We start from the raw sequence: 27,787 nt of genomic DNA on the forward strand, positions 1-27,787 counted from the left end.
GACCTTGCTTTTTTTCCAAATGTCGTTCTTGCATCCATTGTGGTGGTAATACGAATTTCTGCTAATCTATCTTCAACTTCACTGACTCTTTCTTCTGTCAACTTCGTTTTTCTACTGAACCCGGCCAATGAATTATTTATTTCAAGTATTGTACTTTCAGTTCTGAAATTTCCAATTGAAAAAATTGTTTCTATGTCTCTGCTGAGGATTTTTATCGTTTATTCATTTCATGTATGCTCCATTTGACCTCATGTAACACAGTTATATTACCTGTTTTACACTCTTTGATTGAAAAATTCTGACATTTGGCACTTTTCCCAGATTGTTGCTTCTCTTGAAAATTGGTCACCTTTTTCTAGGTCTTTTTATGTCAAGCAAATTTGATACAGATTCTGTATATTTTGAATGGCAACTCTGTTTGTAAACTGTAGATTCTGTTAAGATCTTCAGAGAATGCTGTCGTTGTTGTTTTAGAAGGTAATCAACCTATTAATAAGGGTTTCCCTCCTTCCCTTGTGGCTCAGTGGTAAAGAATCTGCCTACAAAGCAGGAGATGCAGGTTCGATCTCCGGGTTGAGAATACCCCTGGAGGAGAAAATAGGAACTCACTCCAGTATTCTGGAGTATCCCATGGACAGAGGAGCCTGACAGGCTACAGTCAATGGGATCACAAAGAGTTGACACAACTTAGCAACCAAACAGCAACAGTAGCAACCTACCATTTGGGTTCAGACCACAAGTTCTGTCTTGCCTCCTGTCGGTGGTGGTTCTCATGTCAGTTCAGTTTTCAAAGCTTTTGTTGTGCTGCTTTGGGTCTGTCACACACATGAAACAGTCAGGGGTTCCTCTGAGACTGGGGCCAATGTTTCAACCAGTTCAGTTCTCAGTTTCTTTGTTACCATGTTGTGAGTCTGTCTCCTTCATACACCACTAAGGGGTGAGCCTGAGCCTGTGCAGGTTCGTAAACAGAAAGTCTCCCTCTTCAAGTCTCCTGTCTGGAAACCCCATCCCTGCCACCTCCTGCACTCTGAGGCAATCTGCTCTTTTTTCAGATTCCTATAGACAGATATACAGGATTCTATAGAAGTTTCGGCTTCCCATGCCACTGTTCTACTACCCAGCTATGTAAAAAATCATAGCACACACACACACACACACACACACACACACACCCCTCACATTCTATCTGGGTTTTTTTCCAAGTTTTGGCTTCCCTTCATAAGCCATCTATTTTTGTTCAAATTTAGGAATCCTCAGGTGGTTGATGTTGTGTTTTATCTACCGCTTTTATTTTTATTTATTTTTTATTTTGGTCACGAGGCATGTGAGATCTTAGTTCCCTAACCAGGGATTGAACCCTTGCCTCCTGCAGTGGATGTGTGGAATGCTAACCACTAGACCACCAGGAAGTGCCAATCTAGTGCTTTTAATTGTAACCCACTTCTCTGCCGTCTACCTTTATTTTCCCCAACTGGGATCCTTGGAGGATCACCCAGGAAATCACATTCAGAGATCCAGACCAAAATTCGTTAAGTGTTATGTGTATATTTGAAGGGAGTTCCTCTTTTAGGTTCCTTCTCACTGGATTCTTTTTTTTTCTTTTAAACTATTAGATATCTTGACAGTCCCAATTTCCATCACCTGACTTGATTTCTGCTGAAGTTCTAACATCCAAATGCATCAGGTTTGGAGAATTCCCTCTGGAAAATCCACATAAAAGAAATCATATATATCAAGATAAATGGCTCAACTTGTCAGTTCTTTTTATTTTGTGGTCAATTATTGACCAGTCTGATTTGTACGGATATGTGGGTGTGCATGCTAAATTTTGTGAATATAGTAAATTAGACTTTAATTTTATGCTAAATGAAATATACAGTTTAAAATTGTATGCTATTTTAGATTGTTGATACACAGAGACAGCATCAACTAGGAAAAAACTACATTGATTATATATTTAGGTATTGCAGAAAGAATTGATGCTTTCGAACTGTGGTGTTGGAGAAGACTCTTGAGAGTCCTTTGGACTGCAAGGAGATCCAGCCAGTCAATCCTAAAGGAAATCAGTACTGAATATTCATTGGAAGAACTGATGCTGAAGCCGAAGCTCCAATACTTTGGCCACTTGATGCGAAGAACTGACTCATTGGAAACGACCCTGATGCTGGGAAAGATTGAAGACAGAAGGAGAAGAAGGGGATGACAGAGGATGAGATGGTTGGATGGCATCGCCAACTCAATGGACATGAGTTTGTGTAAACTCCAGGAGTTAGTGATGGACAGGGAAGCCTGGTGTGCTGCAGTCCATGGGGTCTCAAAGAGTTAGACATGACTGAGCAACTGAACTGAACTTTTGCAGAAAGAGCATAAAGTTTAGAGGCAATAAAGTGTATTCTACTTTGGGATTTTTCAAAAATAGCTGTATGAGTTTTGGCAAATCACTTAATCAATCCATTTTTAAAATAAGTGCACCCTCTTGTACTCTAAAGGATTATAACTTCTTTTCTTCTCTAGCACACTTGCCTGAATAGAAATAATTCAATTACTCATTCAAAAATATTTTCTGAATGCCCATGATACATGCCACACATTGTGTCAGCACCAGAAATAAACAATGCTGATATTTCATTTATCATGGAAATAATTTTAACTTTTAACCTTAAATTCTTTATCAGTCAGTCAGGCAGTTCAGTTACTCAGTCATGTCTGACTCTTGGCGACCCCGTGGACTGCAGCACGCCAGGCATCCCTGTCCATCACCAACTCCCGGAGTTTACTCTAACTCATGTCCATTGAGTTGGTGTGGGGGAACATAGATGGAGACACATTTTAGAAAGGAATCACGCAGGATGTATCAAGGACCCTTTTAAAAAGTATATTTTTTACAGAATAATGCTATTTTGAGAGGCTAAGAAACTGATTAAAATGCATTTAAAAATGTATTAATAATAGCAATTGCAAGCACATTTCCATAATAGAGTTTTGATTAGTAAAGAATGTTATGGCTATATGACAATAAAATGCAGTCACTAAAAAGATTGTTTACAAGGGATGTTTAATGATATGGGGAAACGCTTATGATATTATAATGGTTAGAAAAAAGATGGTTTACACACTGATCTCAGAGATGCATAACAATGGGTACAGAGGACAAAGTACTGAAGTGTTCATAGGGCTTGTGTTTCCTAATATTTCCTCCATCTCTTTTTCCTATTCCTTTATTTAAAGCGTACTGGTGGTGATTAATATTAGAATGAAATCTTCAGGGTATAAAATACCAAGGCAGTTGAAAGAACTAAAAAAGGAAGTATTACTTAGATAAAAATGTGGTGACTGGAAGGACTTGGATCATCCCTTTCTGGGAAGAATGTGCTTTTCTTTAATCTCATCAAGGCTAGTTGAGTCATGGTGTCATTGCTATTTTTGCCATTTGGCACTGAAATACGGATAAGGGTTTGTGAATGCTGAGAAGACAAAAGGAAACGGTTTGCGAATGCTGAGAAGACAACAGGGTACACTGTTCCCACATATGGTCCCTGGCTACTCAGCTCCTGTTTTCTTTGTATTCCAAAGATCTGAAAGATTGGAGACCACAATTCCAAGCCTCGCTAAGCAGCTGGATTTTGAGTAGCTTCTATCAGTGGGGATCACAGTTAAAGGATTAAAATATGAAGGGAAGTAACATGTTATCCTGTTCCATAGGGAGAAATAGCAGACGAGTGTAAATGACTGAGGGCATCAGAAAACTCCATCAGTTTCAGTAGGTAGAATCGCGCCTGCTCAGAGGCAGGGATGATATCAGCAACGGGTATCAGGAGTTACAGTTTCAGTAACTTCAGCAGCACCAGTAGCAGTCCCTGCTCTGCCTCAGTGGCAGAACCTGCAGCCAATCAGTGGGAAATATGGATTCCTGAGCTTCAGCCTAGTCGTGAGAGCAACTTCCTGATCTCTGGGTGACACTTCCTCCCTTTTGGACTCTGAGTCCTTCCAACCTTTCCATGTGTACTAAGTCGCTTCAGTCCTTCCGACTCTTTGTGACCCCATGGATCGTAGCCCGCCAGCCTCCTCTGTCCATGGGATTCTCCCAGGCAAGAATACTGGAGTGGGCTGCCATATCCTCCTCCAGGGGATCTTCACCCAGGGATGTAACTTGCTTCCCTTATGTCTCCTGCATTGGAGGTGGGTTCTTTACCTCTAGCTCCACCTGGAAAGCCCCCTTCCAATATATCACTTTCCAATTCCTGTGTTCCATCTGTACTTCTTTTACTCGTCTTCGATCACCTTTGTTGTCAGTTCCCAGGGCTGATCCCTGAAGTGAATTCTGGTGTGAGTGTACCCGTCAAGTGTTGAGTCAGCCGCACTGGCCAGCTGGCTTTTCCTCAATCTACAGACAAACTTGGTTCACAAGTCCTGGCCGAGTTGTGGACTTAGATTTGTACTTACTACATGGATCTCATATGTAATTAGTTATCCTGGGCATTTCTGGAAATCACTGGACTTCCTGTTCGTCACTTGAGTTTCAGTGCATTGAGATTTGTGGTCTTACTGTTCATATTAATGTGACCATGGTTCTACTTCCGATCCAGTGGCTCCTTGGATATTGAACATCCATCTTTCCAGGACCACAGCATACCTTAGTCATCTCCAGTCCTGCCCTTCATAGTCAATCACGGATTCTCATACTTTAGCGATTATTTCACTATATGATGGAACAGCTTGATATCTGGCACAGAAAAACTTGCCTATTTTCTCCCTTTTCTCTGAAGGAGTGTTCTTTTACATGAACTAAACTAGACTTTAGGGGTCAGTTCTTAACCTTATTGCCTTTGAAGTTTTCATTTTCATTAGCATTCATGCATTATACAGCATAAAGCTTTTATCTCATAGATGCTTTTAAAGCTAATAGTTCCTATCCATTTGTGGCACTATCTAAGAAACTTTCTTTGAAGCACCACGTTATCAGGCATCTAACTGGAAATAATTAGAGGCTTTAAAATTAAATTATTTAATCCCCAAAGTATAATGCAAAAAAATGTTGTACATCAATAAGAAAATAAATTAATGTGGAAACTTTCTTTGTGCATGTGCGCATACTATTCGCCCAAGCTAGAATTTTTGTATTTTCTTTCAGGTAAAACACTAGATAGAGGCTACATAGAAACACACATACACACACACACACACACATATATGTAGCATAGATATGTTTTATATTAACTATGTAGTATAGATATGTTTTATATTAACTAATCAGACTATGTACACACACAACATTTAAAACATTTCTTCTATTTTATTTTTATTGAAACAGCTTGAATAGTGAAAATGCTGTCTCAAATGTGACTGTTTACATACATGTGTAAATTAGGTATACTGGATATTCTGAGGTTTTGTCCAAAAGAAAGTGTGGTCACCTAGTATTGTACATAGTCATGAAGTCCCTTCTTTGAAAACATCGTAACCATGATGGAATCATTAAAGGGAAAAGTTCCTATTAAGTGGCTTCATGGATTTCTCACTGCAAAAATTTAAACAACTAAAGCACAGTGAGATGACAATTGAAATAATGACTTGTAGATGACCAGCCTCAAAGACACAGAAGTGCATCTGGGATCAATGTGATATAGATGCTATATGTTGGAAAAACAGCAGTGGATAAGACTTCCTGGTGGTCCAGTGGCTAACACTCCAAGCTCCCACTGCAGGGGCCTGGGTTTGATCACTAATCAAGGAACTAGATCCCACATGCTGCAACTAAAAATCCTGAATTTAAAAAGCCCTAAAATAAGACACAGCCAAATAATTAAATAGAAAAAAAAAAAAAAAACCCAGCAGTGGATAGACACATGGGAGGGGGGTGACTTCTTAATCTGTCAATTGCTCTAAGGACAAGTTTGAGTCTACACTATCTAAAATTATTAGATTAGAATGTAAGAAACTCAGTCAAATATCCAGATGGTTAATTTACTTGAAACCACTGTTTCTGAATGTTTGGCCATATGGCAAGTTACAAACTAAACATCTGGATAAATTGTGTGCTGTCTTTTCCCACATGTAATTTGGTGTTGTGCCAGAGACGTGGAGTTGCCATAAACATCCACTTTCTCCCAGATGGTGAACAATCTTAACATATCTTTGTTTCTCCTTCAAATAAGCTAAAGTCTGCACTATCTGGTCATAGAGTTGTAGTGAATCTTTCTCGAATGGTCATATTTCAGAAAATTGCATTTACTGGTAATGAAAACATCTACCAACTTTGTCAATAAAGGCCAGTTCATTTTCTTTAGAACTGAAAACACTATATAGAATTTTATTCTATCTGTTCCTATATGCGATTTCAATTGTTTCCCCCCAATAGTTATTCCATATTGCAGTGGTCTTAAAAATGCAGTCCTCAGACCAGTAGCATTTACATCACCTGGGAACTTGGAAGAAATTCAGATTTCAAGCCTTACTGCAGATCTCAGTTCAGTTGCTCAGTAGTGTCCGACTCTTTTTGACCCCATGAACCATTGCACACCAGGCCTCCCTGTCCATCACCAACTGCAGGAGTCTACCTAAACCCATGTCCATTGAGTCGGTGATGCCTTTCAACCATCTCATTCTCTGTCATCCCCTTCTCCTCCTGCCCTCAATCTTTCCCAGCATCAGGGTACTCAAATGAATCAGCTCTTTGCATCAGGTGGCCAAAGTATTGGAGTTTCAGCTTCAACATCAGTCCTTCCAATGAACACCCAGGACTGATCTGCTTTAAAATGGACTGGTTGGATCTCCTTGCAGTCCAAGGGACTCTCAAGAGTCTTCTCCAACACCACAGTTCAAAAGCATCAATTCTTCGGTTCTTAGCTTTCTTTATAGTCCAACTCTCACATCCATGCATGACTACTGGAAAAACCATAGCCTTGACAGATGGACCTTTGCTGACAAAGTAATGTCTCTGCTTTTTAATATGCTGTCTAGGTTGGTCATAACTTTCCTTCCAAGGAGCAAGCGTCTTTTAATTTCATGGCTGCAGTCACCATCTGCAGTGATTTTGGAGCCCAAAAATATAAAGTCAGCCATTATTTCCACTGTTTCCCCATCTATTTCCCATGAAGTGATGGCACCAGATGCCATGATCTTTGTTTTCTGAATGTTGAGCTTGAAGCCAACTTTTTCACTCTCCTCTTTCATGTTCATCAAGAGGCTCTTTAGTTCCTCTTCACTTTCTGCCATAAGGGTAGTGTCATCTGCATATCTGAGGTTATTGATATTTCTCCCGGCAAACTTGATTCCAGCTTGTGCTTCCTCCAGCCCAGCGTTTCTCATGATGTACTCTGCATAGAAGTTAAATAAGCAGGGTGACAATATACAGCCTTGACGAACTCCTTTTCCTATTTGGAACCAGTCTGTTCCATGTCCAGTTCTAACTGTTGTTTCCTGACCTGCATACAGGTTTCTCAAGTGGCGGGTAAGGTAGTCTGGTATTCCCATCTCTTTCAGACTTTTCCACTGAATTAGAAACTATGGGACTGAGAACCAGTCATCTGTGTTTTAATAAACCCTCTAGGTGATTCTGGTGTACCCTACAATATGAAGATCACTGCTGTAATTAAAAAAGTCTAAACTTTCAGAACTGTTTCACAGTTTGGTATGAATTGCATTTGTAACTCTTTGAACCAAGAGAAATAATTTACTTCTTTATTATAGTTTCTTTTATGTCTCCAAACACAAATGCTCAGGCTTTTTGTGTATCCTTAGTCACTCAGTCATGTCTGACTCTTTGCGACCACATGGACTGTAGCCCCACCAGGCTCCTCTGTGCATGGGATTCTCCAGGCAAGAATAGTGAAGTGGCTTGCCATTCCCTTCTCCAGGGGACCTTCTGGACTCAGGGATTGAACTCTGGTCTCTTGCATTGCAGGCAGATTGTTTTACCATCTGAGCCACCAGGGAAGCCCCTCAGGCTTTTTACCCATTTTAAATTTCTCTACTCAGCTAACAGCAACAAAATAAGGCAGTCTCTTCCCCTCTTTTCATTTATTAAACGTTTTACTTCCTTCAACAATTTCTGTTTTGTTTTCTCACATCTTCAGGACGTTTATGGAATTTGGGCCTGAAGGTATAATGCCAAGTGTAGGTCATTTCTGTATGTAAGTGCTGAAATTCTGTTGAATATACTTCTATTTTCAGCCAATCACTGAGCAAACTTTTAAACCTATTTTAACATCAATATTTTATATAAACATAAAAATATTCAAGAAATCATGTAGCCTTCTCAGAGAAGTTGAGAGTTCTAATTCTGAATTATGAGCCCCAATTTTTGGCAAAATTATTCATAATTTCTATGATTCATCTCAAAGGAGGGCCATACCAACCACAAGATGTAAATTCTTCTATCACTGTAGAATTGTAGACTTATTCATCCTTGGTAAACCCTCTAAATGGTATTTATTCAGTCACTGAAACTAAATGAATCTTGACCTAAAATTTTGCATGGAATAGATGAAAACATGCATTTTACAACTGTTTGCTGGTATCTCAGTGGTAAAGAATCCGTCTGCTAATGCAGTAGATGTGGGTTTGATCTCTGGGTTGGGAAGATCTTGAGAAGGGAATGGCAACCCACTTAAAAGAAAATTCAAGGACTTCCCGGTGATACAGTGTATAAGAATCTGCTGCCAGTGAAGCGGACATGTGCTTGATCTCTGGTCTGGGGGATTCCTTCTGCTATGGAGCCACTGGGCCTGTGTGCCACAACTACCGAGCCTGTGCTCTACAGCTGGAGAGCCACAACTATTAAGCCTGTGTGCTGCAACTGCAAAAGCCCATGTACCTAGAGCCTGGAAACCCACTCCAGTACTCTTGCCTGGAAAATTCCATGGACTGGGAGGCTCCTCAGAGCCTGGTAGGCTACAGTCCATGGGGTCGCAAAGAGTCAGACATGACTGAGTGACTTCACTTTATATGACCACATGCAGTTTGACTATGAGGTAAGAAACAAGAAAGCCTGAATTCCAATCCCAGTTTTGTTACTTACCAGCTATGAAGTGCAAACTATAGCAGAGACTGAAAGTTGATTCTCCATAGGGATTTGTTCTTGTTTTTATATTAATGGAATCCCCCATTTTCAACTAGACAAATGGAGCCCAGAATAAGATTCCCTAGGTCCCTTTTCAGCCAGGTGTGGTTGCATGTGATCCTGTCACCAGAAGGGGTGTATTATTTCCAGAAACTAACCTTCCCTTACATGGTTTTTCCTTCTTACTAGAATGTGATCATAATTCCCAGACTTTCGGCAGCCTTCTTTGACCATGAAGTGACCTTGGGTCTGAAAGCCTTATATTGTAGAGTAATAAAATAAAAGGATCTTGGGTCCTGCTCCCGTGGGTCACGATTGCAGCCCTGGACCTGAGAGAAAAAGATAAACATAAAGGTTTAAGAAAGAAAGAAATTTTATCTTATTTAGGCCAACACATTTTGAGTTTCTTTTTCAGTCAATCTTAATCTCAACTAATGATATTTAATTACTTTGAGCCCTAACAGTCTTATTTGTGATATGCAAATATCTTATTCATAGAGTGCTTTTTGGGATTTATCAAGATAATATATATAAAAGCATTCCAAAGTAATATACAAATGTAAGTTCTTATCATGAATTGCATAGCATTTCACAGTAGCAATTTGATTGTAGTAGAAATCAGAAGCACTGCTGATGCTTTTTTTTAACAGTGATAATCTTTTTTCCTAAGTAGAAATATATACAAGAAGATTCTTGTCAACAATTGTTAGAGTTAACAATTGTTAGAGTTAATAACTATTAACACAAAATATAATAGAACCACAGTCTTTGCATTTAATTAATATTTTCCAACATTTCATGGACAGTTTGCGTTAATCATATCTAAAGGCAGGTTTTGAACATTTTTATGAGCTTTATTTTTCAGATAACCGATTCAGGTATATCACAGATGTAATTCAGATATTCTTTTGTGGTCCTGTTGATTTTCCTTTTTATCAAGGCTGTTAACTCACAACAAATACCCTTGAACATTTTGGGGCGAGAATGTTTTATGCCACAATAACAGAACTCTGGGGTTTTGATTACACATTTCTCTGAGTGCTTCAGAAGAATCAAAGTCCATCTGGGAAGAAAATTCCGGAATTAATTAGAGCTACTCCTTTGGTCTTATCCCTACCAAAGCAGTGCATCTGTGGTTGGACTCCATTTTTCATGAAACAGAGTTTCATGGCCTGCAAACTGCTTATGAAATAAAAGAAGCTCTTCATAATCAATAAAATAGCAAATAGGCACTGATGGCATTCATCAGAGAAATCATCTTTGATTTGACTGCAAAAAATTTGTCCCACTCATTGAATGTATAAAATGTCCAGATTCATATCCTGTGATTTGAATTGCTGCATTCATGAGATCATGGGACCATGTAGGAAGGGGAAGAAGAATTTCATTGAGTTATGATGCAAGGTTAACGCTCTCTTTTTTAAAAGGGGAAGTTATTTGATTTGTGTTTTTTTTTTCTTTTTTATGGCTATGCCATTGTTAAAGATATTGCTTGTGCTTGCTTAGTTTCTTTGTAATGGCTACAGTCCTGTCGGACTCTTTGTGATACTTTGGACTGTAGCTCACTAGGCGCCTCTGTCCAAGGGATTCGCCAGGCAAGAATACTGGAGTGGGTTGCGATTTCCTTCTCCAGGGGAGCTTCCAGACCCAGGGACTGAACTCATGTCTCCTGCACTGCAGGAGGATTCTTTACCCGCTGAGCCATCAGGGAAGCCCAAAGATACTACTTATTTTTTTAAATCAAAGATTCATAAGAGAGATTTTTCACTAAAATAATTGCTACAAAAGTTTTTTTCTCAAGATAGGGATATATGAATATACCAGTTTTATATTAAACATTGATTAAACATGTACTTTATGAGGAAAAGGGAATTTAGCTATTCAATACTTTTTCTCTATTCTTACATGTCAGGAAACTCAGAGATTTAATACTAAACTGACAACTCATTTCAGGTTTCAAATAACATTTAATTCATGGTTCCTTCAAATTAAATTGACTATCTTTTATCATTTTTTATTCCTTAATTAATTTATGTACTATTTAAATGCCTTCTATAGACAGAATGCTAATTAAAATTATGCAAGTACTGAAGTAGATTGAACAAAGATGTCATATGCAGATTATTAACTTTGTAAAAACATTAATAAGAAAAAGGCAGAGATCTTTGGGATTTAGTTTTTTTGGAAACTGAAAATAAGCCTTAAAACAACAGAATTAAGTTCCTAATATAGAAACATATAAGCTGGTTCTGGTTTTACAAACAAAGATAAAAATTTAAATAAAATATAAGATTCTTATGTAGGAGAAAAAAACAAAAACTGACAAATTCTGACATATTTCCAACTCGTTGTGTGACCCTGGTTTTGCCAGCTATCCTACTGGGAGGCAGGGCTCTCAGCTCCCCTGCTCCAGAATGAAGGGTTTGGACTAGACGATTTCTCTACCTCCAACATTCTCTAACTCCATGACATTAAAAATTTCTATAACTCCACAATACTACAAACTTCTATAATTCCATGACATAATAAAACTCTGCAAATCAATGATGTAACAAAAGTCTATAACTCACGATACAACAAACTAAAACTTCATCACTGACTGAATAGACATGAGTTTGAGCAAATTTCTGGAGATAGTGAGGGACAGGGAAGTCTGGCGTGGTGCAGTTCATGGGGTCACAAAGAGTAGGACATGACTTAGTGACTGAATGACAACAGCAGAACTTCATGATACAATACACTTTTATAATACCATAAATCAAAAAACCCCTGTAACCTTATGATACAAAAAATTCTAAAATCCACACAATAACAGAACTCTTACATATAGGTCCAACCAGAGCAAATTTTAACGGTTCATTCCAGGAGAGATCTACTTTTCTCCTAAGAAACTGTGCAAAGTAAGGTGCTTCCCTCCTCACCTGTATTTGGGATAACTGCTGTTCATTGCTATTGCTCATGTAACGATGAAAAAGAATTTTTCACAGAGGGAAAATAAGATATGGCTATTCACTAGTTTCATCATTACTTGGAAATATAGTTAATTAAACAGATTGTCCAAGATGAAACACTAGGAACAATGATTATCCTGGATTAATTTAGCTTTTTTTCTTTTACTTCTGAAAGGTTGTACGTGTCATCTTTCTATGACGGTGGTATAATGATCCTCTCTTTGGATACTGAAAAATGCATTCTTATTTGTAATTCAAGTACATAACTTTTTACAGAGCAGAAAGATGAAAAAGGGCAAAATAAACCAAAAAAAAAAAAAAAAAAGATACAGAATCTAGTAGAATTCATTTCAAATATATAAGCTGAACTTTTAAATGCAGATTTAAAGATACATTTAAGTTTACCTCTTCATTATATTTTCTTCAATTGCTCTAACTCATCAGTTAAAGGAAATGGCAAACCCACTCCAGTATTCTTACCTGGAGAATCCCATGGACAGAGGAGCCTGGTGGGCCTCAGTCCACAGGGTCACAAAGAGTCGGACACAACTGAGCCACTTCACTTTCACTTTAAGATATAATCTACAGTGTTCAGCCTCTAGTTACTCTGCAAATGTATCACAGGGGTAGTTCTGGTGCCCCTGTTTTACACATTCATTTAGGTACTAGTTTAATAGATATTTGCTGAGTACTTGCTAGAAATTCAGAATATAAATGATAACAATACACATTTTTCATACTCATAAGTTCATAATTGTGTAGGCTTTGCATCTTAGAGAATAGTTAATATAAATAGCTTTTTATTATTTTCAATTTAAAACAGGAATATATATATAGCAGTGTCACAAAATGATTTAATAAATAAAGTGTTGCTTATTAGTAGGGATTAGTAAACTAGCTAGTAGAAGAATGAATGAATTATATAATAATTTAGAAAAATTCTTAATCAATGGCTTCATGACAGAATAATTAAAAGCAAAATATGGTATCATATTATATATATATGTATATATATTTATTTAGAAATTTAGTTGCCAAATTTCCCATCCAGGAGTCCTATATATAATGTAATAAGAAATGATGTTGTAGCTTTGCTTCTTAGAGGTCTTTCTTGTTCCTCTACCCCTCCTATTAATGAAGAAAAATAAGCTTCATTGTTGCAAGCAAACCTATTTTGTAGATAAATATATTTCTACCATAACTGGTAATACGTAGTTTTCTTAGATCCTGAGAACAGAGCCAACATTTTAAAAAAATCAAATAGGAGAAAGAAGAAGGAATAAAGTAATCATTTACTTACCCAGGGAAACAAAAAATAGCATCGCAGGAAATCTAATGTGTGATTCAGAGGATTTATGGGAGTACAGATGGTAAAGGAATGAAAGACATTTACATGTTCTTAAATGAGAATATAAATGTCCAATTTTTTAAATTGTTTTTACAAGACAATAAAAAACAATTCTCGTTCATCTTGTGAAGAGGATGGGGCGAGGAGAGGCAATGCAGGACAAAGAAGTCAGCTAACTTTTACTGAGTGCCCTTCCAGCTACTTCCACAAGTGCTGCTTCATGCTTGGTGTCATCATTTAAACATTTTATTTGACTTAGGAAGAAACAAAGTAACCTACGATTTGACTCCAAACCTGTTTTTCAATTATGCAACATTCCTTCTCCATATAAGGATCTAGGATGACATCTCCAGCCTAACAAGTGACACTGACCTGGTAGCAAGGATTGTTTTCCAAGTTTTAAAGGCAGCTGCGTCATAACTGGCCAAAAATAAAACATATAATCAAAATAGAGACAACTTGGCTCAACTGAACTCAGTAAAATTGTAAAGGAGAAATCAATATTTAGAATGAAGACTATTCTTTACAAAAGAAAATTGATTTTTATTAATCTATAAAATGCATGTGCGAATAATGTAAAATCAAGATAAAGCAATTCACAATATGCACAAAACTGATAAACATTATGACAATTCCCCTTTAGTAAAAAGATAAAGCCATCGCAATCTGTCAATAAAACCTGAAAGAAAAGATTCACAGTCGTGCCAATTTTTAACTGCTTTTATCAAGCACACCTGAATAAAAATGTGCCTTACTACAAAAGCTCAGACAGTCAGATGTTCTCTCCTTTCATTGTGAATCACTATAGAGATAGGACAAAATGGACTCCTTTTAACTTTCCACTTTTCTAACTGTTTGCTGATTAGTTCCAGGATATGGACTTTAATGTGAAGGATTTATTTGGAAATTCAATATACAAAGAGAATACATAGCTAAAACTATTCAAAGATTTCTAATGTCTTGATAGGCAGACATATATTTCCATGATTTATAGGTATGTATACATACATATAGGCTTCCCTGGTAGCTCAGCTGGTAAAGAATCTGCCTGCAATGCAGGAGACCTCAATTTGATCTCTGGGTTGGGAAGATCCCCTAGAGAAGGGAACCGCAGTAGAATTGTGGAACTGCCTGGAGAATTCCATGGACAGAGGAACCTGGCAGGCTACAATCCATGGGGTCGCAAAGAGTCAGACAGGACTGAGCGACTTTCACTATACATACATATGGGGCTTCCCAGGTGGCTCTGTGGTAAAGAATCTACCTGCCAATGCAGAGGATGCAGGTATCATCCCTGGGTAGGGAAGATCCCCTGGAAGAGGAAATGGCAACGCACTTCAGTCTTCTTGCCTGGAGAATCAGGTGGACAGAGGAATCTGGTGGGCTACAGTCTATGGGACTGCAAAGAGATGGGACACGACTAACTAACTGAGCATGCATGCATACATCCACAAGTATAAATATCTGATAAAATTTCCTGATCATGGACTTACTGCTACTCAAAGCTGTCTCCTATCTGAAACACTAATAACATTTTTGGCAGCATGAGCCCATTTCAAAGGTCAAAGATACAGAGCTTGATTCTTCACTTAAGCTAAGAAAAATGTTTATAGACAGAGCCTTTTTAATACCATACATGCTCAACCAATTTTCTTGAAGTTTGGTCCAGATCAAAGTAAAGATTTTACTTCTGTTGTCATTCTGTGAACAACTAGTGTTAAGAAATATTTTCCTTAGACATTACAGAGAAGAGTCTCATCTGTAGGGCCATAGCTAGAGATACATAAGAATTAAAAAGGATTTAAAAAATGCATCTAGAAGTAGGTTCTGACATAGTAAAGAAAAATTACTAGCTGATGTGGTACTCAGTGGAGAAGGCAATGGCACCCCACTCCAGTACTTTTTTTTTTTTTTTAAACTTTACAATATTGTATTAGTTTTGCCAAATATCGAAATGAATCCGCCACAGGTATACCCGCGTTCCCCATCCTGAACCCTCCTCCCTCCTCCCTCCCCTCCCCTCCCTCTGGGTCGTCCCAGTGCACCAGCCCCAAGCATCCAGTACTGTGCATCGAACCTGGACTGGCGACTCGTTTCATACATGATATTATACATGTTTCAATGCTATTCTCCCAAATCTCCCCACCCTCTCCCTCTCCCACAGAGTCCATAAGACTGATCTATACATCGGTGTCTCTTTTGCTGTCTCGTACACAGGGTTATTGTTTCCATCTTTCTAAATTCCATATATATGCATTAGTATACTGTATTGGTGTTTTTCTTTCTGGCTTACTTCACTCTGTATAATAGGTTCCAGTTTCATCCATCTCATTAGAACTGACTCAAATGTATTCTTTTTAATGGCTGAGTAATACTCCCCCACTCCAGTACTTTTGCCTAGAAAATCCCATGGATGGAGGAGCCTGGTAGGCTGCAGTCATGGGGTCGCTAAGAGTTGGACACGACTGAGCGACTTCACTTTCCCTTTTCACTTTCATGCATTGGAAGGAAATGGCAACCCACTCCAGTGTTCTTGCCTGGAGAATCCCAGGGACAGGGAAGCCTGGTGGGCTGCCGTCTGTGGGGTCGCACAGAGTCGGACACGACTGAAGCAACTTAGTAGTAGTAGTAGTAGTAGTAGTAGTGGTACTCAGCAAGCAACTGAAACATTAGAAACTGTGCAAGAAAGTAGAAGAAAGGAGATTGCCTCTGGCACTTTCTTCCTGAAATTTAAAGAGAATATACTAAATATTTAGGATCTCCAAAATCTTAACATATTCTCAATAACTTATATTCTTTTGGTATTGAATAAGAGATAACAATAACTGTTAAAACTTAATATTTAGACAATATTAAAAAATTAAAATCACCTAACCACTGTTAGAATATAAGCATGTCTATAACAATCAGTGTATATATGTATATACACACACAAAATCTTATACCCTATTTTTACTTAGTTTAGTATTTAATTTAATATAAAAATATAATTTTAATTAAATATTACACATAAATATCACTAATTTTCCCAATGGTATTACTATATTTTTACATAATATACTTTATACCTAAATCTCTATTATTTAACATTGAGATTATTTCTTTTTTGTTTTCTGCTTTTATAAATAATGCTATGATGAATATTCTTGTGCAGAAACCTTTGTTCACATCTCTGATTACTTGCATTGAATAATTCCCTAGTAATGGAGATCACCAGGTAAAATGATCTATTTAAGACTTTTGAGAATATTAGGAGTGGTCCTCCAGAAGATCAAATCACTTTATATTTATGCCCCCTCTGTATAAGAGGGTCTATGCCTTGCATCTTTTGTCAACTCAGATATCATCTATTAATTTTAATCCATTATATTTCAATGGATGAAATAGCATCTTATACTACCCTATATATATATAGTATACTTATATATATATATATATATATATTATTTGGTTCTTTGATTTCTAGTGAGTTTGATAATGTTTAAAAACACATGAGCCATTTGAATTCCTATTTTATGAATTTTTATTCCTCAATGAGTACTTTTTCTCTCACTGAATTGCAAAGACTCATACATATTGACAAACTTGCCATACTTGTTAAAAGCAACTTTTTCCCCCTGCTTGACAGAAATTTCTGGGGCTCATACTAAGATGAGAAGCAACTGCTCCAAGTTAATTACCAAAATTTGGGTTGATTTGACCACAAGCAATTCAACAAATTTTTATCTCTTTCTATGTGCCAAGAACCACACTGGGTATAGAGTGCAATCACAAGGACCCTGTGCTCCTGTCATATGCTAGACACAGGAAGATGCAGGTCTATAAACAGCTAATTAAGAAATGTTGCTAAGGCCTGAGATATTTACATACTATGAGGCTTCTCCGGGGAAGTGAGGGCAACTGGTGTTGTAACTGAATTCCCTTTAAACCTTATTTTGCTCAGAAGATAGACTCATATACATTTTACACAGACATCACACAGATAGACATACCATACAAACACAGAGCACACACACACACACAACCTCCCTTCATATATATTTTTTACAGATGTTGCAGAAAAGGCAGCAGGGTCAGTGACGATGGAAACAGGACAAGACGGGTCTGTTAGAGTCATTATTTCCTTCCTGCAGCCCCTTTGGAATTCATGTTCCAGAGACACAGTTCACGCAGACATAGCTCTTTGCTTCCAAAGTTCTCTCTGGCTTCCTGCCACGCTAATCACAGAGGAACACAGGCCAGGCTCAGCTGTAAGATAATCATTCCATGTTCACTGACTTCAGCAGAATTTCCAAAGAAGTGAACCAAGGGCACAGCATGGCTCATTGTTAGATTAAAAAATAATAACAATGAAACTTGTTTGTCACAAAATGATAAAATGGAGGTGTCTGTGTCAAAATAAGAAACACAAATATTTTCTAGGATTATAATAAAATAACAATTCAGTGTTCAGAGGATAAGTAACATTCGTCCCTGGCAAAGGGATAAGACACCTTCTTTTCTAATATTTTCTGGCCTTTTCAAGGGTATCCTCATTTACCCAGGAAAAGAGAACATACTCATTGAGGTTAAGTGACACAGGTGGTCAAAAGCAACATTGGAGCTGAATCCAAATATTACGATCCTTGGCTTAGTGCTCATCTTCATGCACCATGTTGCTTCCCATTGAAGTACATGAAGTGTAGGCTTGATTTGCAATCCATCTACCCAAGAAAAGGTATATGGGCCATATGGGGATATACTAGGAGGATGCTGGTGAGTGAAAAAAGGGGAATTCAGTGTAGCCTGGAGGGGACAGTCCACAATAGGACATGTAAGGTAGAGATTGTGGAGGACAGGGAAGTCTTGGGTACTGCAGTCCATTGGGTCGCGGAGTTGGACATGACTTGGCAACTGAACAACAGCAACAACAAGGTAGAGATATCCATGTTCAGGCAGGATTCTGACACCACCATCACCACTGTAGCACCATCATCACCACCACCATCATCATCACCACCACCATCAGCAGCAGCATCACCACCATCATCACCACCATCACCACCACCACCACCATCACCACCACCACCATCACCACCACCAGCATCACCATTACCACTGTCACCACCATCACCAGCATTACCACCACCATCATCAGCATCACCATCACCACCACCAACACCATTGTCACCACCACCATTACCAGCATCATCACCACCATCAGCATCACCATCACCACCATCATCACCACCATCAGCATCACCATCACCACCATCATCACCACCAACACCATTGTCACCACCACCATTACCAGCATCATCACCACCATCAGCATCACCATCACCACCATCATCACCACCAACACCATTGTCACCACCACCATCACCAGCATCATCACCACCATCATCAGCATCATCATCACCACCATCACCACCATTATAAGCATCACCATCACCACCACCACCACCATTGTCACCACCACCATCACCAGCATCATCACCAGCATCATCAGCATCACCATCACCACCATCATCACCACCATTACCACCACCATCACCATTGTCACCACCATCACCAGCATCATCACCACCATCACCATCTCCACCATCATCACTCCTGCACTGCCACAGCCTCCCAACCACTGTCAGTGTTATAAACTTTCTCTCCTCGGATCATCCTCACTTGGATTCCGAGATGCCATTTGTAAAACTCTTACTTGACTGGGTCACCCATTGCTTGAAACTTACTACCTACAAGGTTAAGCTTAAGCTAATTGACATGGCTCTTCTGTGAGCTGTCTATGCCTACTCTCTACCCTGCTTTTCCATTGACCCTGGCTTGAACTTGATGCTTCAGGTTTACCTCATCCTTTTAGGAGGCCTCCCTTTTCCCCTTTAACTGGGTCAAGTGCCCATCTTTAGATCTCCTCTATGTTACTCCATTATTATAGTTAACTAGTTTTATTAATATTTTCTAAAATTTAAAGTCTTATTTTTGTGTTTGATCTATAGGACATGTTTGTTAGGAAAGTCCACTGAACTTGGTAGTAAGAGCATCAGACTCCGAAGCCAGACTCTCTGGGTTTGAACTGCTGGCTTAACTGTGTGACTTTGTATGAGTTACTTAACCTGTCTGTTCTTCTGTTTTTCTGCCTATAAAATGGGAATGATAATATTCTATAGTGTTTGGGGAGAATTAAATGAGTTTATATATATATACATACATATGAACTGTGGCTGGCATATCCATGTTACATAAGCTATAGAAATATTTGCTATTGTGACTGCAATTAAAGGGACATATGACATGAACCTGACCCCAACGATCATTCAAAGAACTACTAGAAACACAAAGAATATATGTAATAAGAAAGGACAACTCATAACTGAGGTCAAACTACATTAGCACTAAACATTCAGACTAATAGACAAGAAGTCTTTCTGCATTCTGGAAAAGGGAAAGACCATTTCAGGCCCAAGGATGCAGAATGTCAAAAAGTTCATGAAGGTGATGGGGCTGGAGGGATAAGCAAGATTCACAATCTGTGCTCTCAGTGGGGTTCGATGGGCACTTGGCGCAGAGCAGTCCTCTGTCCTCTGTCGTGTGCAGCCATCTACACATCAGGGCATGGCAGACTGCTGTTAACCCAAGCTACCAGGCGCTTACTGACAGTAGTGCCCCCTTTTGACAACCATGAAAGCGGTACACATTTCCGAACATCTAGGAGAGTGGGACTGTACCTGGTTAAGAACCTTGCGGGCAGAGAAGAGTAGAAATGGCCATTCCAGGCAAGAACAGCATGAGCAAAAGGATGATGGGTTACCCAAGAAGGGTTACAGAAAAGGGTGTACGGCTAGGTATAGCAGAGACGTAATGGGCCAGAATGTGAAGGAACTTGATGGATTGAGAAATTAGACTGATGTGCTATTGTGCACATTCTCTACTTACATCTCAGTTGCTGGAACTGAGTGGAAGGAATATGAACTTTAGAATCAAACCACCATGGGTTTGAGTTCTGTCCTACTGTTTACTTGGTAAATAAATCACTTTCACCTCTCTCAGATCCATAAAAGAAATGTATAAATGGATCATTGTGCAGGATGAAGAGGTACGCTTGTTACAGTGCTTAGCAAAGTGTCTGAATCACATAATGTGCACCAAAAATGTGAGCTTGCTTTGAAGTTCCTCTCTGCCTGCCATCACCCCAGGTTAATAACTTGCACCTGGATAACTTTCCACTTCGTTTTATTTTTAACTATAACTAAACACACCTAATTGTCAAGTTTAGACATTGGGAAAGCATGCATTCTTCTCAGAGTGTCTGCAACAAATTATAGTTTCAAGGCTCAATGGTACATTCCTAGGGGGTGCTGCTCTTAAGGGGGCCACTTGAGAGTAGTTTATTTAGAACACTCATAACAAAGCATCATGAAGAGGCAATTATCCTGTGCCTTGAATCTGGTAAGAGGAAGAAAATGATTACTTTGGCAGGCAGAATGGATATTCTTTTTTATATATGGCCTATCACATTTTTTTTTCCAATTTCACTGAAAAGAAAACTTTAGAGGCAAATTTTTTAAAGTTTCTATTTTGCAGGCTCTTCAACAAGCATAAATGTACCTATAATTGGCTCTGTGGCTTCCATTCCCATTTAATATGAAGCCTCCACGTTTACTGCTTCTCCCTGTCTGTCCTCTGATTGGATGCTCTAGGCGCCACACTGGTTTGTATCAAATGAATAGTTGAATGATGGATTGTTGTTGTTGCTGCTTAGTCACTAGGTCGTGTCTGACTCTTTTGTGACCCCATGGACTGTAGCCAACCAGGCTTCTCTCTCCATGGGATTTCCCAGGCAAGAATACTGGAGTGAGTTGCCATTTCCTTCTCCAGGGGATCTTCCTGAACCAGGGGGCAAACCAGCATCTCCTGCAATGGCAGGTGGATTCTTTACTGCTGAGCCACCTGGGAAGCCCAACCTATACAATATTCAACCTGATTAAGCATCTTTCTGATGTGGTTCTTTACTTCCCACCAGGAAACACTGAACAAATGGGTTCTGGACTTCAGAATTTCTCTTGCTTCTTGACTGGGACAGTAGTTGTGTCAAATTAAATTTCACATTTCTTAACAACTGCCTGAGACACACCTACACAAATTCACTCATCTTTCTCTTGCCAAATCACACCCCCCAAATGCCCACTGTGTCATGACCTTTTTATTACCAGTGCGACTCCTGATGCCTGACCAGTTTAGATTTCAAATTCCATCTTAGTTCCTGAATTCTAAGCTCTACCTACTTTAGCCCCTCACCTTTGGTTACTGCCTTGCCTTTTGCTTTACGTGTGTTAGGTTGCTCAGTCATGTCTGACTCTTTGTGACCCATGGACTGTAGCCCACCAGGCTCCTCTGTCCATGAGATTTCCCAGGCAAGAATATTGGAGTGGGTTGCTATTTCTTCCTCCAGGGGATCTTCCTGACCCAGGGATCAAACCCACATCTCCTGCTTGGTAAGTGGATTCTTTACCATCTGAGCCACCAAGAAAGCCCTTTCGCTTTAAAACATGGCTTCTTACTTTTTCTCTAGATTCATTGACCTTGGCTGGCCTCAGTTATCTTCAACTCTTTAGTAAACACCACTTGTGTTTTATTTTCCACGTAGACCACTCGTTCAAGTCTTTATTGAATTTGTTATAATATTGCTTCTGTTTTATGTTTTGTGTTTCTGGCCGTGAGCTACATGGTACCCTAGCTCACTGACCACGGATGGAATTACACCCCCTGCATTGAAAGGCAAAGTCTTAACCACAGGACCACCAGGGAAGTCCCAGTAAACACCATTTACATTACCAATGTAGGCTAACTGTGAAGAGGAAGCAGTGATGGGTGAGGAGTGGGCGTGGGGGTCATCAGGCTTTAAACAAGGAATTGAGAACATTCAATGCGACCTACAAAGGATGGTGGGAATAGTTAGAAACTGCTGCCAACACACCTGCTCCCCAAGCCTCAGAGCATGGACCTTAACTCTGAAAAGCAGTGAACTGGTCTAATTTATCTTTGTATCCTTGGTAAGTAAATGCCTGAATAAAGGAATGGAAGAATGTCAGAGAGATAGTTATGAAGCAGCATGAAGCATGGCTGTACCTACAGAGTCTTCTATTCATACGACCCTCCTTTCTTACTGGCTTTAAGCTACATGGAAGGGTTAGAAATAGGTCAGGATGAATAAGGAAGAAAGTGGATAGAGGCCAAAAAAGGCGGTACTGGGGCAGGTTCCAGCTTTCTGGGTTTTGAACTAGATGAACTCGCCAGGGCCCCAATCAGCTGTGTCCTGTGTCCTGGGGCTTCATGGCAAGAGTTTGAGTTACATATACCTTTGCTGCTTATTTGTTGTGTAACCTTGGGAAAATTACCAAATCTATTTGAACATTCCAGCTTCTTAATCTCAAGTTTGTGAAAAAATAGTCTTGAAACTCGTAGACTATAATGAGGGTCAAATAAGAATGTAAAACACAGAAGTGCCTTATACAAAGCTGCTGCTGCTGCTGCTGCTAAGTCGCTTCAGTCGTGCGCGACTCTGTGCAACCCCAGAGACGGCAGCCCGCCAGGCTTCCCCGTCCCTGGGATTCTCCAGGCAAGAACACTGGAGTGGGTTGCCATTTCCTTCTCCAATGCATGAAAGTGAAAAGTGAAAGTGAAGTCACTCAGCTAAAGCTCAGTAACTTGTCCACATGTGCTATCTTTTTCAGGAAGAAGTTAATAGTGATGATTCCTTTTTAAGACTTCAGGTTTAAGGCTCAAAGTGCCAGGTGTATCTTTCCCACATACCAGAAAAAAAAAAAATAAATAAATAATTGATTTATTCAACAAAATTTTAAGCATCTTCTAATGCTATGCCAGACCTGAAAATGTTGAGTAAAATAGTCTAGCAGGTAATATGGATTTATAGCAGAGGTCGGAAAGGATAAACACCTCTATGACTTACTCATTTAGTCATTGTCTCTTATGTGTTATTCCTACAAAATGTGTACACCTAAGGATAATTTTTTAAAGCTCTAATCTGTCCAATACTTATTTAGTAAAATCATAGAAGCTAGCATCTCCACTTAAAATGTCAAAATGTTTGTGGCATTCACAACATCACAGAGAATTTTTTTTTTCTTAAATAGCTAATCAGTTATACATTGTACATTTGAGAATTAATTTATTAAATCCACAGTGTTACTCAGCCAAACAAATATTGACATGATGTATCATCACAATATGCTCTCAATAACAGCTTTTACATTGCTAAAGACTTTGTCAGAAAATCAGAGATTTATGCCAAAAAACTGGCTCTCTGCATATGTCTGCCAACCTTGGCCAGTGATTTGCATCCAGACAGAATTTCCACACACCCTTGATATAGCAAAGCAGGTTATTACAGGGCCCAAAACCTACTTTTCCAATGATCACAATCTCTTTGTAGTTATCAGTGTACATATATTTACTAAAAGTCTTCAATGTGTCTGTAGATTATTGAATGTTCAATTTTTTCAAGCAAAGTGAGATCACAGAAATGTTCAATAGCAAGCTATGAGATCCTTCCTAGTTCAGTTCAGTGGCTCGGTTGTGTCTGACTCTGTGCAACCCTGTGGACCACAGCATGCCAGGCTTCCCTGTCCATCACCAACTCCCAGAGCTTATTCAAACTCATGTACATCGAGTCCATGATGTACATCCAACCATCTCATCCTCTGTCGTCCCCTTCTCCTCCTGCCCCCAATCCCTCCCAGCATCAGAGTCTTTTCCAATGAGTCAACTCTTTGCATGAGGTGGCCAAAGTACTGGAGTTTCAGCTTTAGCATCATCCCCCCCAAAGAAATCCCAGGGCTGATCGCCTTCAGAATGGACTGGTTGGATCTCCTTGCAGTCCAAGGGACTCTCAAGAGTCTTCTCCAACACCACAGTTCAAAAGCATCAATTCTTCGGCACTCAGCTTTCTTCATAGTCCAACTCTCACATCCATACATGACCACTGGAAAAACCATACCCTTGACTAGATGGACCTTTGTTGGCAAAGTAATGTCTCTGCTTTTGAATATGCTATCTAGGTTGGTCATAACTTTCCTTCCAAGGAGTAAGCATCTTTTAATTTCATGGCTGCAGTTATCATCTGCAGTGATTTTGGAGCCCAAAAAACTAAAGTCTGACACTGTTTCCACTGTCTCCCCATCTATTTCCCATGAAGTGATGGGACCGGATGCCATGATCTTCGTTTTCTGAATGTTGAGCTTTAAGCCAACTTTTTCACTCTCCACTTTCACTTTCATCAAGAGTCTTTTTAGTTCCTCTTCACTTTCTGACATAAGGGTGGTGTCATCTGCATATCTGAGGTCACTGATATGTCTCCTGGCAATCTTGATTCCAGCTTGTGCTTCTTCCAGCCCACCGTTTCTCATTATGTACTCTGCATATAAGCAGTTAAATAAGCAGGGTGACAATATACTGCCTTGATGTACTCCTTTTCCTATTTGGAACCAGTCTATTGTTCCAGGTCCAGTTCTAACTGTTGCTTCCTGACCTGCATATAGGTTTCTGAAGAGGCAGGTCAGGTGGTCTGGTATTCCCATCTTTTTCATAATTTTCCACAGTTTATTGTGATCCACATAGTCAAAGTCTTTGGCATAGGCAATAAAGCAGAAATAGATGTTTTTCTGGAACTCTCTTACCTTTTCCATGATCCAGCGGATGTTGGCTATTTGATCTCTGGTTCCTCTGACTTTTCTAAAACCAGCTTGAACATCTGGAAGTTCATGGTTCACATATTGCTGAAGCTTGGCTTTGAGAATTTTGAGCATTACTTTACTAGCGTGTGAGATGAGTGCAACTGTGCGGTAGTTTGAGCATTCTTTGGCATTGCCTTTCTTTGGGAGTGGAATGAAAACGGACCTTTTCCAGTGCTGTGGCCACTGCTGAGTTTTCCAAATTTGCTGGCATATTGAGTGCAGCCCTTTCACGGCTTCATCTTTTAGGATTTGAAATAGCTCAACTGGAATTCCATCACCTCCACTAGCTTTGTTCATAGTGATGCTTTCTAAGGCCCACTTAACTTCACGTTCCAGGATGTCTGGCTCTAGGTCAGTGATCACACCATCGTGATTACCTGGGTCGTGAAGATCTTTTTGTACAGCTTTTCTGTGTATTCTTGCTACCTCTTCTTAATATCTTCTGCTTCTGTTAGGTCCATACCATTTCTGTCCTTTATTGAGCCCGTCTTTGCATGAAATGTTCCCTCGGTATCTCTAATTTTCTTGAAGAGATCTCTAGTCTTTCCCATTCTGTTGTTTTCCTCTATTTCTTTTCACTGATCGCTGAGGAAAGCTTTCCTATCTCTCCTTGCTATTCTTTGGAACTCTGCATTCAGATGCTTATATCTTTCCTTTTCTCCTTTGCTTTTCACTTCTCTTTTCACAGCTATTTGTAAGGCCTCCTCAGACAGCCATTTTGCTTTTTTGCATTTCTTTTTCTTGGGGATGGTCTTGATCCCTGTCTCCTGTCAGGAAGACAAATGTCACAAATCTCTGTCCATAGTTCATCAGGCACTCTATCAGATCTAGTCCCTTAAATCTATTTCTGACTTCCACTGTATAATCATTTAAGGGATTTGATTTAGGTCATACCTGAATGGTCTACTGGTTTTCCCTACTTTCAATTTAAGTCTGAATTTGGCAATAAGGAGTTCATGATCTGAGCCAGTCAGCTCCTGGTCTTGTTTTTGCTGACTATATAAAGCTTCTCCATCTTTGGCTGCAAAGAATATAATCAATCTGATTTCGGTATTGACCATCTGGTGATGTCCATGTGTAGTCTTCTCTTGTGTTGTTGGAAGAGGGTGTTTGCTATGAACAGTGCATTCTCTTGGCAAAACTCTATTAGCCTTTGCTCTGCTTCATTCCATGTTCCAAGGCCAAATTTGCCTGTTTCTCCAAGTGTTTCTTGAATTCCTACTTTTGCATTCCAGTCCCCTATAATGAAAAGGATATCTTTTTTGGGTGTTAGTTCTAAAAGGTCTTGTAGGTCTTCATAGAACTGTTCAACTTCAGCTTCTTCAGCATTACTGGTTGGGGCATCGGCTTGATATCGAATGGTTTGCCTTGGAAACAATCAGAGATCATATGGAGGAAAGGGAGGGGGTTAGAGATTTCATTGTGTGATTTGAACAGCATTGGTGAAGCTCAAACAAAGGAGATCATCTATAATACAGCTAATGATTAACGTATTTGTTTAACAATGGGAGAATGTACCACACTTTTGAAAGAATGATTAATTCATTTCTGAGACAAAGAGTAAATCCCTGCTTCAAGTAGTGAGGAAATATGAGTATATATGTTCATCAACTCTTCTGGCTAAAGGAATTATTTGTAGGGGCCTAAGAGGTGGAAATTTTAAGTTTTCATTCTTTATCATAATCTTCTGACGTCTTTATTAAGTACCTGCTATGAGCAAGGCAATTTGAACATCCAGTTTCAGTCATGATTTTTTGCTTTTATAAAATATATAGTTTAAATTAGAGACAAACATAACTCTGCATTTAATAATGGCTATAATGGAGTGTACAAAATGCAATGGGTGCTTAGACAGCTAAGCACAATACCTAACTCTACTTGGAGGAGTGAGGAAAGGCTTCACATCTTTCAAACTTGATGAACGAGTCCCAAGCTTTGCAGGCAGGCAAATGGAGAAAGCAAAGGAGCATCAAAGATACTGAATATTACTGGTAGTTCAGCGTAGGTGCAGTGTGAACTGGAGAATGACACTGTAAGAGAGACAGCAGCAGTAACAGATGACTCTGAACAAAGACCATTTCATGAAGGGCTGCATATGTCACAAAGAGCGTAGATTTTTGTTCAGTGTGATTTTGACTAGTGGAACTACATGATCATGTTTCCATGTCACATTATCTCATGATAACTGTGTGGAAAAAGGAAATGGAGGCTAGATGCTTCTATAAGAGCATATATGAGATGATGAGGGCTTTGGACAGTGGAGATGGTTATTATGTAAACAGTATCAATCCGATTTTGTCAGTTTTGTGATTGGTTTGCTAAGGCAAGAGAAAATCAAGAATCTTAATGAGTTTCAAATACCTGGTTTAGGTAATTAGGATGTGGTTAATAGACTGCACAGATCGAGTTAAGAATGTTGAATTAATGGTTTAATTAAATAGTGTGGTTTAAATAGTGATTTATCCATCTCAGGCACTATCGGAGTGTAATTCTAGAATTTCTATACTGGAGGGGCTTATATACAACAGTCTGGTTGGAGGAGCAGATTACCAGGAACTTACCCTGTAGCTGTATCAAGACACATAGGTTAAAAAAACATAATTGTCTGTATCACCTTCTAGAGCAGTACCAGACTCAAAGTTATCTTTGACTGGCTTTTACTTAATGTCCTACAATCTTACCA

At 39.1% G+C, this 27,787-nt stretch overlaps 1 long non-coding RNA gene across 1 annotated transcript; it reads right to left on the bottom strand.

The window, feature by feature from the left end:
* Positions 1-6,207: 6,207 nt before the first annotated feature.
* Positions 6,208-12,829, bottom strand: LOC133258299 (uncharacterized). The gene is made up of 2 exons (XR_009739915.1): positions 9,220-12,829; positions 6,208-7,316 (listed from the first exon to the last, which is right to left on the bottom strand). It is a non-coding gene; the product is annotated as an uncharacterized LOC133258299 (long non-coding RNA).
* Between the last annotated feature and the right edge of the window lie 14,958 nt (positions 12,830-27,787).

This window comes from Bos javanicus, chromosome 12, assembly GCF_032452875.1.
Source record: "Bos javanicus breed banteng chromosome 12, ARS-OSU_banteng_1.0, whole genome shotgun sequence".
Classification (NCBI taxonomy): domain Eukaryota; kingdom Metazoa; phylum Chordata; class Mammalia; order Artiodactyla; family Bovidae; genus Bos; species Bos javanicus.